The 11,887-nt window shown below is 41.9% G+C and overlaps 1 long non-coding RNA gene across 1 annotated transcript in view; it reads right to left on the bottom strand.

Annotated features, from left to right (window-relative positions):
* Positions 1 to 5,083: 5,083 nt before the first annotated feature.
* Positions 5,084 to 11,887, bottom strand: part of LOC136401341 (uncharacterized) — a 48,196-nt gene continuing 41,392 nt past the window's right edge. The window contains exons 3-4 of the long non-coding RNA XR_010750498.1: positions 5,458 to 5,558; positions 5,084 to 5,366 (exon numbers count right to left, since the gene is read on the bottom strand). This is a non-coding gene — a long non-coding RNA (uncharacterized lncRNA). The remainder of the gene's footprint in view (positions 5,367 to 5,457; positions 5,559 to 11,887) is intronic.

Here is an 11,887-nt window from a genome sequence, read left to right as displayed (position 1 = left end):
AAACTGGTTTTGTGTCTGTGTACTAGGTCAAGGACTCCTTTTGCCCAAATCTAGGGTGAAGCAAGTGGGTGAAAAGGAAGATCCTGAGTTGAAAAAGGAGGTGAGGAGCCAACAAAAAAGAGTAGAGCACAAAGATTGGTTTATCCTGTCCCTCCCCCCCAGCAAAGCATCCTCTGCTTTCTCTACACAGGATGCCTAAATGTAGAGATAAATTGAAGTGGCAGCTTCTGACTACCACTTTCTTTCTATTAAACTGTTCCTTATTTTGAGGGGAGAGGGCAAGACTTTGTAAAATGAACATCCTATAAGTAATAGTTGATTAAATAACTGGACAAAGCCCATATCCATATATACCACCCCCACCAACACAAGGAGGAGCTTCGTCATCAACCACTCTTTGGAGTCCAATAATTTGACGCATTAAGTTATAGTCCTAAGAATACAACATCAAACTACATCAGTTCCCTAGGGTTTACTTTTATATCTAGATCAAGACATTTGCGAAAGACATTGGAGAAAAAGAACCCATCTTCTTGACCTTCACCAAGATTTGTTACATTCATTGTCTGGACTTCTAACAAAATTGTTGAATCTGTTACATTAGATGATGGCAAAAATGGTACATCTTGGCATTCCTCATCACAGGAATGCCATTTCAGGGCATTCCTAGGGCTGCCTTAATAAAGTACCATAAACGGAATGGTTTAAACAAAGTAAATGTATTGTCTTATAGCTCCAGAGACTGGACATCCAAGATCAAGGTGTTAATAGGCACTATGCTCCCTCTGGAGGCGCTAGGGACGGATCTACTACAGGTCTCCCTCCTAGTTACTGGGAGTTCCTTGGCTTGTGGTGACATAACTCCAGTCTCCATCTGGTAGTGTGTGTGTGTGTGTGTGTGTGTGTGTGTGTGTGTGTGTGTGTGTGTGTGTGTGTGTTTATCTAAATGTTTGTCTAAATTTCTCCTTTGGACACCAGTCATATTGATACCCACCCCACTCCATTACAACCTTATCTTAACTAATTACATCTACAGTGACCTTATTTCAAAAAATGGTTGTCATTTTAAGTTCTGCAGGTTAGGACTTCAACATATAAACCTTGGAGAGACACAATGAAACCAGCAGCACACACACTCTAGATTTATCTATTGTTAGATATATTGGTATGTAGCATTCAACATAGTATGCTTTTCTTTTTTTAAAAGCTTCATATATTTTCCAGGCAGATCATATATCATTTCCACTCTATGGAGATGAGGTAAAGGAAGCATAAAGAAGGTAAGTGACATCCCTAAATGTACATAATTGTTTCCCACACTAGTTTCCATGTATCCTGATTTCCAGGCCAGTGATTTACTCTAAGAGCAGAGAGTGTTGCCTCTTCTCCATACATGATTTATTTTTCTAAAGCCACCTTTATTGCTATTGCTCTAATTCCCATCCAAACTGAATGTTTAAAAGCCACTTAGTCTTGCCTGTTCTCTGCACTCATAAAAATTCCAACTTGATATTCTGTTTTTGTGTTTGGTCTAGAGAACAAGATAAACTTTTCATGGGGATTGGGTTCTGAGTCTTTCTGGAAGCAAACCAGATGTCTCATAGCTCTGAACCTCAAGGCAGGCCTTGGTCTGTCAGAGTCAGGGGAGTGTCCCTGGGCATCTGGGTGATAGGATCTCTGCAATCTCCCTGAGGCAAACCACAGAGGTGATGGAAAAAGCCAAAAATGGAAAACCAGGCAGGACCTGGCTAATGTTCCATCATGTTTACATACCAGCTGTAAGTAAGATCTTAGACTTAATAGTATCATATCAATAATATCATGGGACTCCTCAAAATGTACATAGAAGCATGTTATAAATCAGAAAAGTATTATACAAATCCTGGTTCTTCACGTAATAGCAGTGAAGGGGTTCAGAACAGCCCTTCTCAACCCACTTTGGCATATGGTATTGCTTTGAGCTGAAAGCAATCAAGACCCTAAAGCCTCGAGAGAAACTTCTATTCTTCTCTTAACTACACAGAAAAAACCAAAGCCAGGGCACTGCCCTAATAAGAACTATCATCAGAAATAACATTTTATGACCTATCTAATTACTGAATATCTGCTATTATGGTTCTGGTCTATGTATGTAATTAAATGTGAAATGTAATTTTCACCTGAGGTGGTGGCATAGTAGATAGTGTCAGCCTGTGATGCAGAGCACCAAGGTTTGAAACCCTGAGGTCACTGGCTTGAGTGTGGGCTCATAGACACGACCCCATGGTCTCTGGCTTGAGCCCAAAGGTCACTGGTTTGAGCAACAGGTCAATCACTCTGCTGGAGCCCCCTGGTCAAGGCACATATGAGAAAGCAATCAATGAACAACTAAGGTGCTGCAACGAAGAATTGATGCTTCTCATCGCTCTCCCTTCTTGTCTGTCTGTCCCTATCTGTCCCTCTCTCTGTTTCTCTCTATTTCACGAAAACAAATGTGATTATTTTCTACTGTTAATCTGTCTTATGTCAATTTAATTATATATTAGACCAGCTGAAGGAACCTAGAGGGGTAGAGAAAATGTTTCTCCTACCCCACATAGGTACATATCACTACTGTCCCACTGAGCATTTGAGCTGGTTGTTCTGGCCCTACCACCACCCTCAGCCATCCAGGTGTTTGGAACATTCTCCTCTGTTCCTGACCATGGTACTTATGCTGTTCATCTACATGGAGTGCGTCAGAGGAAGACTAATTAAATCTAAGACACAACAGGCTGCCATTTCTACTGATGTCCAGCATGTGATAAGGAAGCTGTAGATGGTGAAATCTTTCTAGAGTAGACCATCTGAGACCAGTGACTGGACCCATGCTGCTTCCTGGCATGAGCTCCAGATGTTCCTTGCTCAGGCCGACACTAGCTTTATACTGTCCCTGCAGCATTTCCCTGCTTTCTCCTCCACACTGCAGCATCTTCACCTCGTCTGAAGCAAGAAAAGTTTCAGTATGTCTGGAGAAGCTATACTGAATCAAGTAACCTTCCATTCCTTCCGAAACCTTCAAAGATCAAGAGTTAAGAGTGACTACTATCTTTCCTGATCTTCTCTGTTGACCTTCCTCATGTTAAATAATATACATTTAGATATCTGGTAAAAGAAAAGCCTTCAAGCCTCAGAAGAAAAATGGATGGGGAGAAATATATATATCAACTCTTAAAAATAGTATTATAATTCAAAGATCTGGTCAATACATAATTCATAGTGGAGACTCCACTGCCCCATTATAGAGCAAAATCAAAGGGTTGAATTCCCCCTATGGCCTGACCAGGCAGTGGCACAGTAGATAGAGAATCGGACTGGGACGAGGAGGACCCAGGTTCAAAACCCCGAGGTTGCCAGCTTGAGTGCGGGCTCATCTAGTTTGAGCAAGGCTCACCAGCTTGAGCCCAAGGTCACTGGCTTGAGCAAGGGGTCAATTGGTCTGCTGTGACCCCTCCCCCTCAGTCAAGGCACATATGGGAAAGCAATCAATGAACAACAAAGATGCTGCAACAAAGAATTGATGCTTCTCATCTCTCTCCCTTCCTGTCTGTCTGTCCCTATCTGTCCCTCTCTCTGTCTCTCTCTGTCTCTGTCATACACACAAAAAAACTTCACTCTATGAAGGTCATTTACTATAAAAGTAGTCAAAGAGGTTTCCAATGGGAAGCAGTGATCCATCTTGCTCTTTTAGTCTCAGCTATGTGATCTTAGGTTGGTCCATGAATGCCTGTAGTTGGCTGAATATTGATTCCAAAGATACTGGGTCCTAATCTCCTATAAATGTTGCATAATATGGAAGAAGGATCACTGCGCATATGATTAAACTAAAGATTTTGAGATAAGGAGGTTAGCCCGGATTATCTAAGTGGGACCTAAATGCAGTCGCAGGTATACAGAGAGTCTTCGGGTTGCAATTCCCTCTTTTAGTGATTCATTCATTCATTTACAAAATATTTTTAGAGTGCTTCCTAGATGGGGTACAAGAAAGCATTCAACATCCAGTCATTCAGTTAATATGTAGGAGGTATGTACTGTGTATCAGGAATTGCTCTAGGTACTTGCAATTCAGACAAAATCCAGAAAGATCCTATCCTTCATGAGATGCTGGGGGAAAAGGGGCTCTGATGACAAATACATCAAGGGTGGGAATTAGGGTGCACATTTAGACAGGAAAAGCCCTGTAGCGAGTGAGTATAAGAGCCCTGGCATTCACTCAAAGAGTTTTCCAGAGAAGGGAGTAGCATGAGCTGATGACCACTTTCTTGTTCCCAACCGATCTAGAGAATTAACTAATCAGAACTTGATCCTTTGATTCAAGAATCCTTGTATGTTCTTCTGCTTTGCCCCATTTCAAAATCATTTGGAAATGGAAAATATGAGAAGCCGTTGAATCATAGTAAAGCTTGAGAGTGGGGGACTCGGCTTTGGTGAAGGATTGGTTCTATCAATAAGACCCTCTTTACCCTTTTCAGCAATAAAGAGAGCCAGAGGGAACTTGTCAGGCAAATACTCCACAAGCAACCGTTGAGCCCTTGAGCGCTTCTGTCTGCAAAGGGCAAATTCCCTGACAAGAAGCTCAAGGGAGGAACACTGACCAGGCGGGAGACACCGCTCAGCTCTGCGCTGATTTTCAGCCTGTGATATGATTCCCCTTTTGTCATATTTGGACCAGTCCCCTTTCCAATTAGGGATCCCAGCTGCTAAGAATAAAGCGGTGTCTGTTTAACTGGCAGAAGGCACAATGGCCCACTCATGCCATCAATAGAAGTCATTGTTCAGAAAATATTGCCACTGAGTTTTTTAAATGCTAATGGAATTAATTGCTCTTTCAGTGCTGATTGTCACTCAGTTCCCTTTTTTTATGCAGGAAGACTTTCTTTTTTCAGTTGTAGGGTATTAAAAATATTGCTCATGAAAAATAAATCCTTTTTTTTAAATTTTATTTATTGATTTTAACAAAGAGAGGAAGGGGTGAGAGAGAAGCATCAACTCATAGTTGTTTCACTTTTGTTCACTGATTGGTTGTCCTAGGTGCCTTGACCAGCAAACCCAGGGTTTCAAACCAGCAACCTCAGCATTCCAGGTTGATGCTTTATCCACTGCACCACCACAGGTCAGGTGGAAATACAGATTCTTTGCTCCTCGTGGAGAATGTGTGAACTGTTGCTAAAAATATCCACCATCTTGCTTTTCTCCACGAGGATAATCATACTGAAGTATTGTACTGAGAAAGGCAAACACATAAGCATTTCTCTTCTGTGAATTAGAGACGTTGACAAGTAGATCCTACTTGCGAGAGTTCTGCCTGGTTGGTTTGGAAGCTTTAGCTGTGAGACAATCTCAGGATTCTGTGTTAGAGGAGAAATTGAAACAAAAATCAACGCTTTTTAAAAGTACAGAGAAGTTACGTATTTCTGTTTCCAGTGCAAGGATACACACCCATCTACCAAGTTGTCTCTTTGGGTTTATCCTGTTCACCTGCTGTCTCCTCACGGCTACTTTTCCAGATGAAACAAGACTTCTCAATAACGTGGCCCCAACTACAATGTAATAAAAAATAACTGAGAAATGAAAGTGTGGAGAATTCCTTGCAAGTACTTCCTTGAGACGGAATACAACAGAATTATGACAGGTGATGTTCAAAAAAGGCTTTTTAAAAGTCCAGCAAATAACTGTGCATTTTAATGAAGTGTTGTTATTAGGGGCATAGCCACATAGACATCATTTGGGTCAACACATATAACATGCTAGCACCTCAGAAAGCCATTCTATGCCTCTTTCATCCATCTCCCTTCAGGCTTACTAAAGATGATCACAATTTAAATTTTCATGACTGACTTTTAAACCCTTTGCTAAGCATTTATAAATAAAAAAAAATTATGGCTGTAATAAAAACCAGACTAATTTTACAAAGTGGAAGCATCTCAATATTCACTGGCACAGAGATGAGCATAGCTGTGTCTTAATGTGGGTCACAAAAAAATACCTAGCAAGCCTGAAGTGTCACGATTTATGCATTTGACAAAAGCAGGCCTTTCTGTTAATCCTGCATCTAAACACCCACCAAAACTAACCAATGCTAATCTAATCAACCAATCCAAACAGCAGTGATCTAATCAAGATTATAGTCAGATCGGGCCATTATCTACTCAGCCACTAATATAAATCGGCCACTAAATTAATCAATCCCTAGAATCTAAACCAGGGGTCGGGAACCTATGGCTAGCGAGCCAGATGTGGCTCTTTTGATGGCTGCATCTGGCTCGCAGACAAATCTTTAATAAAAAAAAAAGTTAAAAATATAAAACATTCTCATGTATTACAATCCATTCATTTCCTACCACTCATGTTCATGGTTGCGGGTGGCTGGAGCCAACCACAGCTGTCCTCCAGGACAACACCAAATTTTTATTGGATAATGCGTAGTGTACACGGGATGTTGTATGGCTCTCACAAAATTACATTTTAAAATATGTGGCGTTCATGGCTCTCTCAGTCAAAAAAGTGTCTGACCCCTGATCTAAACAGATGCTGATTTAATTGCACAGTAATCCGATTGACTGCTCAGCCACTAATCTAATCCACTTCTGCTCATCCAGATCAGGTGGTGATCTAAGGCAGTGGTCCCCAAGTTTTTTGGGCCACAGACCAGTTTAATGTCAGAGAATATTTTCACGGACCAGCCTTTAGGTTGGGATGGATAAATGTATCATGTGACCGAGACAAGCGCCAAGAGTGAGTCTTAGATGGATGTAACAGAGGGAATCTGCTCATTTTTCAAAAATAAAACATCATTCAGACTTAAATATAAATAAAACAGAAATAATGTAAGTTATTTATTCTTTCTCTGCAGACCGGTACCAAATGGCCCATGGACCGGTACCGGTCTGCGGTCCAGGGATTAGGGACCACTGATCTAAGGAAACATCAATCTAACTGACCTGTGAGCTAATCCTAACCATAATCCAATCAGCTCATAGATAGATCAGCTGTCAATCTAATTAATGGCCAATTCAATCAAGTCCTTGATCCAATCAGCTGCCCAACATGACCCCTGCTGGTCTAATCAGCTGTTTTGATTGATCCAATCCTAGATTGATCGACAGCTAATAGAAACAAATGCTGAGGTAGTCAGTTACTAATCTAGCCAAGTGCTGATCCGATAAACCTCTAATCTAATCAAGAGCAGGTTTAATCTGAATGGTGCAAATCTAATTGTCAATAATCTAATCATGCGCTAATCTGAGTGGGCGCTAATCTAATCGTGCTCTATGTTGATTCTAGAACCCAACAGGAAAAGTTCTTTGTTTATAATAATTCTCCTATCCTCCCATTATCCTTTTTTTCTTTTAACTTCATTTCATTTTAGTTTTTAATTATTTTTATTTATTTATTCATTTAGAGAAGAGAGACAGAGAGAGAGAGAAGGTGGGGAGGAACAGGAAGCATCAACTCCCATATGTGCCTTCACTGGGCAAACCCAGGGTTTTGAACCGGCGATCTCAGCATTCCAGGTCGACACTTGATCCACTGCGCCACCACAGGTCAGGCCTCTCATTCTCCTTTATAAAAGAACAGCCTCTCCTACATTTCCTGGAAAGTGTGTGTGCTTTACCATTAGATCACATGCCTCAAATTGCAATTTTCTTGTTACTCCTGTGTAAACCCATTTTTGCTGAAGGACTATCTAGCTATTTTGTTTAAGGTCAATGATTAAACATTACTAAGAAGAAACATCAGGACAAGTGAAAATTTTTGCTCACCCAACCTAACAGAATTCTTGCACAAGGCAGGCCAGGGTGTTGAGATATCACTTGGAGGATGGAGGAAGATGTGGAACCCAGTTAGATATCAAGGATGGTCAGATATTGAAAATGGAAGGTTCTGGCTAAACCTAGATAGCAAGGTTCTTGCTAAATAAAGACAATGTGGAATCAAACATGGAAATCCAAAAGCTGAGGCCCAGCTGAAAGAGAGTTCAGGAGTGCCTCAGTGGAGGTTGGTGAAGAGGGTCTTTGTTAGAGGCAATAAGGGACCTGTTGAGGTGAGGCAAGTTGCCTGCTCTGCTATAATTTGCAAGATGACCTTTGAAAAATCCATTTTATATCTCTCTGTGTTTGTTTTCTCATCTTTAATATGGCACAGTTTAAGACTTGTCTTGAGATCTTCTCACACAAAGTATCTTTATAGGCCCAGGTCAGTTGGCTCAGTGGGTAGCCTGTCATCCCAATGTATGGACGTCTCAGGTTCAATCCCAAGTCAGAGCACACAAGAGAAGAAACCATCTGCTTCTCTCCCCTTCTCTTCCTCTTCTCCTCCCACAGCCAGTGGCTTGATTGCTTCGGAACGTCGGCCTCAGGCAGTGTGGATAGCTCGGTTGATTAGAGCCACAGCCCAGACAGGGGTTGCCAGGTTGATCCCAGTCGGGTGCATGCAGGAAGGACTCTGTCTCACTATATCCTCTCCTCTCACTTAAAAAAAGAATCTTTATAAACTGTGAATCATGTTTCAAATGAAAACAAAGAGTCTAAATACAGTCCTCCTGGGGGGTGCTAGTTAATAACAATAATGTGCCAGGCACTGTACTAGGATCATTTAATCATTCCAATATCCTTCCAGGCACACAACATTACAACCAGCAGTAACTGAGTCACAGCAAGGTAAAGTGTTTGCCCAAGTTCCCAAGGCCAGCAGGTGAAAGGCTCTGAAGTTAATAGGGGTACTCTTGGATTTAAAAATTTAGCTTTACAGTTAACAGATTTAGTGGTTAATGCTTTTAGTTTAGTCTTAATCGATGTGTTTAGGGATTAACACATGTGAAAGGTTGTTGTTTCAGGGGGGCCTGCAAGTAATTAACTGTTTGTCAGGAGGACTGCAATGGATCAAAGTGTTGTCTGTGATATGCCCCACTGGATCCTGACTCCAGAGAGCTGAGGAGCAATAAACTTTTTGCCAGGAATCCTGACTCCAGAAGCAATTAACCTTCTCCCCACCCTGAATTCCAACCCCCTTACCTATCCTTACTTCTCCTTATAAAAAGGCCAGCTTGAAATAAGATGTTAAGATGGTTTTTAGGGTACATAACCTGCTATCTTTGCAGATCACTGGCCCCCTGAATAAAGCGCCCATAAAAATTCAATCACAATCTCTGCTTATTGGCTGTGCAGGGACAGGAAGCACGAACACGATTCTTCCCAGATTCAAAGTGAAGACCGCCTCTGTGACTTCCACGAAACAGACCTGACTTCAATTCAGCAAGACAAAAATCTAAAGGCTGGAAAACTCTTAAACTAACCAAACTGGTTTGCTAAATTTGCAAGAAAGAAATAAGGACATATATCTCACCCCCCAGCAATAGAAATTTTCTCTGAGAGCCAAACATCTTATCTTCCTATATAAATCCCAGAACCATCCAAAATCATAATTAAAATCATATTTCCCGATTAATCAGTCTACCAGTTTGACAGCTTAATCAAGAGATGTGTGGTCTCCACCATCAAAAAAGGTTATTTCCTGTATCCAAGCCTAGACAATTTGAGTATGATAAACTCAAATAAATAAAGTTTACCCGGGGCTCATACAAAATATTCAGGAACTGACCTTTGCAAGCCTAGACACTTAAACCCCCCCCCCCAAAAAAAAACCCCGCAAGAAAAACTCAAAAACAAACCAAACAAGCCTGAAAAGCTGACAACAGAACTTCTAATTCATTAACTGTTCTTGAGAACATTAAACATGGAAGGGGTTCAGAACAGGCCTCCCAAAATGGGCTTCTTTGGAATGTGGATTATTTTGAGCTGAAAGCAATGGAGACCCTGCAGGCTTACGAGAACCTCTTGCCTCTCCTGTAAAGATTTTAATTTGGGAACTGGCCCATAATGAGTTATCACTAGAAATACATGTTTTTTAAAAAATGATTTAATTTGTTGATTTTAGAAATAGGAGAGATAGAGAAAGATGAGGAGGAGTGGGAAGCATCAACTCATAGTAGTTGCTTCTCATAAGTGCCTTGACCCGGCAAGCCCAGGCCTCAAACCAACAACCTCAGCATTCCAGGTCGACGCTCGATCCACTGCACCACCACAGGTCAGGCCATTAGAAGTAACTTTTTTATGACCTATCTATAGGGCAGGGAAATTTTCTAACTACTAACCATCTGCTTTTCTTATCATCCTATGAATCCTCCTCCTTCCTTCTGAAGCCTCAGGATGCCTTACCTCATTCCCAGCTCAGAACGTCATACAGACCACCCTTCCATTCCTGTCTCTGAACCTCTCACATATGTGGGGTCTCTGATTCTCCATGTACTGGGGGTTCTGGTACATATGTCCGTAATTGAATTGTGGTTACCATATTTTCCCATGCATAAGACGCACCTTTTTTGGAAAAATTTGGAGTCTAAAAACTGGGTGCATCTTTTTTTTTTTTTTTTTTTTTTTGTATTTTTCTGAAGCTGGAAACGGGGAGAGACAGTCAGACAGACTCCCGCATGCGCCCGACCAGGATCCACCCGGCACGCCCACCAGGGGCGACGCTCTGCCCACCAGGGGGCGATGCTCTGCCCACCAGGGGGCGATGCTCTGCTCCTCCAGGGCTTGCTCTGCCATGACCAGAGCCACTCTAGCGCCTGGGGCAGAGGCCAAGGAGCCATCCCCAGCGCCCGGGCCATCTTGGCTCCAATGGAGCCTTGGCTGTGGGAGGGGAAGAGAGAGACAGAGAGGAAGGAGGGGGTGGGGGTGGAGAAGCAAATGGGCGCTTCTCCCATGTGCCCTGGCTGAGAATCGAACCCGGGTCCCCCGCACGCCAGGCCGACGCTCTACCGCTGAGCCAACCGGCCAGGGCTGGGTGCGTCTTATAATAAAGTGGTTGTGGCATTTCAAATTACATAGATGGAACTGAAGACGAGGCAATATATGAAGACAGTGATTCGTCATCAGACTCAGATGAGGACAAGCTAATGGATGGGAGTTTTGACAGTGAAGCAGAGTTATATGAATTTTATGATGAATAAAACTTGAGTTCAATAACTTTATCTAATACATTTTTTTTTTTCAAATTTCGGGCCCCCAAATTAAGGTGATTTTTATACATGGGAGCACCTTATACCTGGGGAAATACGGTGTTTCTTCTTATTAATCTATCTTATGCCAATTTAATTATTAGACCAGCCAGACGAATCAAGAAAAGTAGAGGAAAATTTCTTCCTTACCCAAAACATCCAAGAAGAATTAAACTTTTTGTGTTTTACATTTGCTCTCATCTTTCCTTTAGGGTGTCACTAGTAGTCCTACATGCAAAAGTGGGCTGACATCAACCTCACAAGCAGCCTGAGTGGAAGTCAGGGGGATATTGATGTCCATCATCATCTGGCACATCTGAAGCCATAGTCCAAGTAATAATAACCCAAATCCTAACCTGCGGCAACCTTGAAATATTAGTTCCAGTGTCTCTTAGGTAGAAAAGGAGTGTTAGGAGAAAGACTCCCACTTATCAAACATGATTATCTGGCAACTGGTTTTCTCTGGGTGCCTGAAACACGTCTGTCAAGTGAGGAACATGCCAAATGAAAAGAAAAAACACCAGACAACGACCAAAGCTGAGGTCGCAATAGTTGAACTCAGTTACAAATAGCTGTCCTGAACCAATGTCAACATCACTCTTTCTCAACTCAGAAAGTGGCTTTTATTGATTCCACTAATATAATCCCATTGTGCTAGTTTTAAAATTCCTATTTTGAAGACTTTCCCCCTGTGCTTTGTGTAGTCCCTCTGCCAAACTGCAGAGAGAGCGCTGCTTAGGCACAGAAGCTCGCTTGGCCCATACACATGCCGCATGCGTGTTATGTTTATCATACCACATAGCCCAAGGT

Source organism: Saccopteryx leptura, chromosome 3 (genome assembly GCF_036850995.1).
Source record: "Saccopteryx leptura isolate mSacLep1 chromosome 3, mSacLep1_pri_phased_curated, whole genome shotgun sequence".
Taxonomy (NCBI): domain Eukaryota; kingdom Metazoa; phylum Chordata; class Mammalia; order Chiroptera; family Emballonuridae; genus Saccopteryx; species Saccopteryx leptura.
Note: the sequence above shows the minus strand (reverse complement) of the source record. Positions and strands in the feature narration are given on the sequence as shown.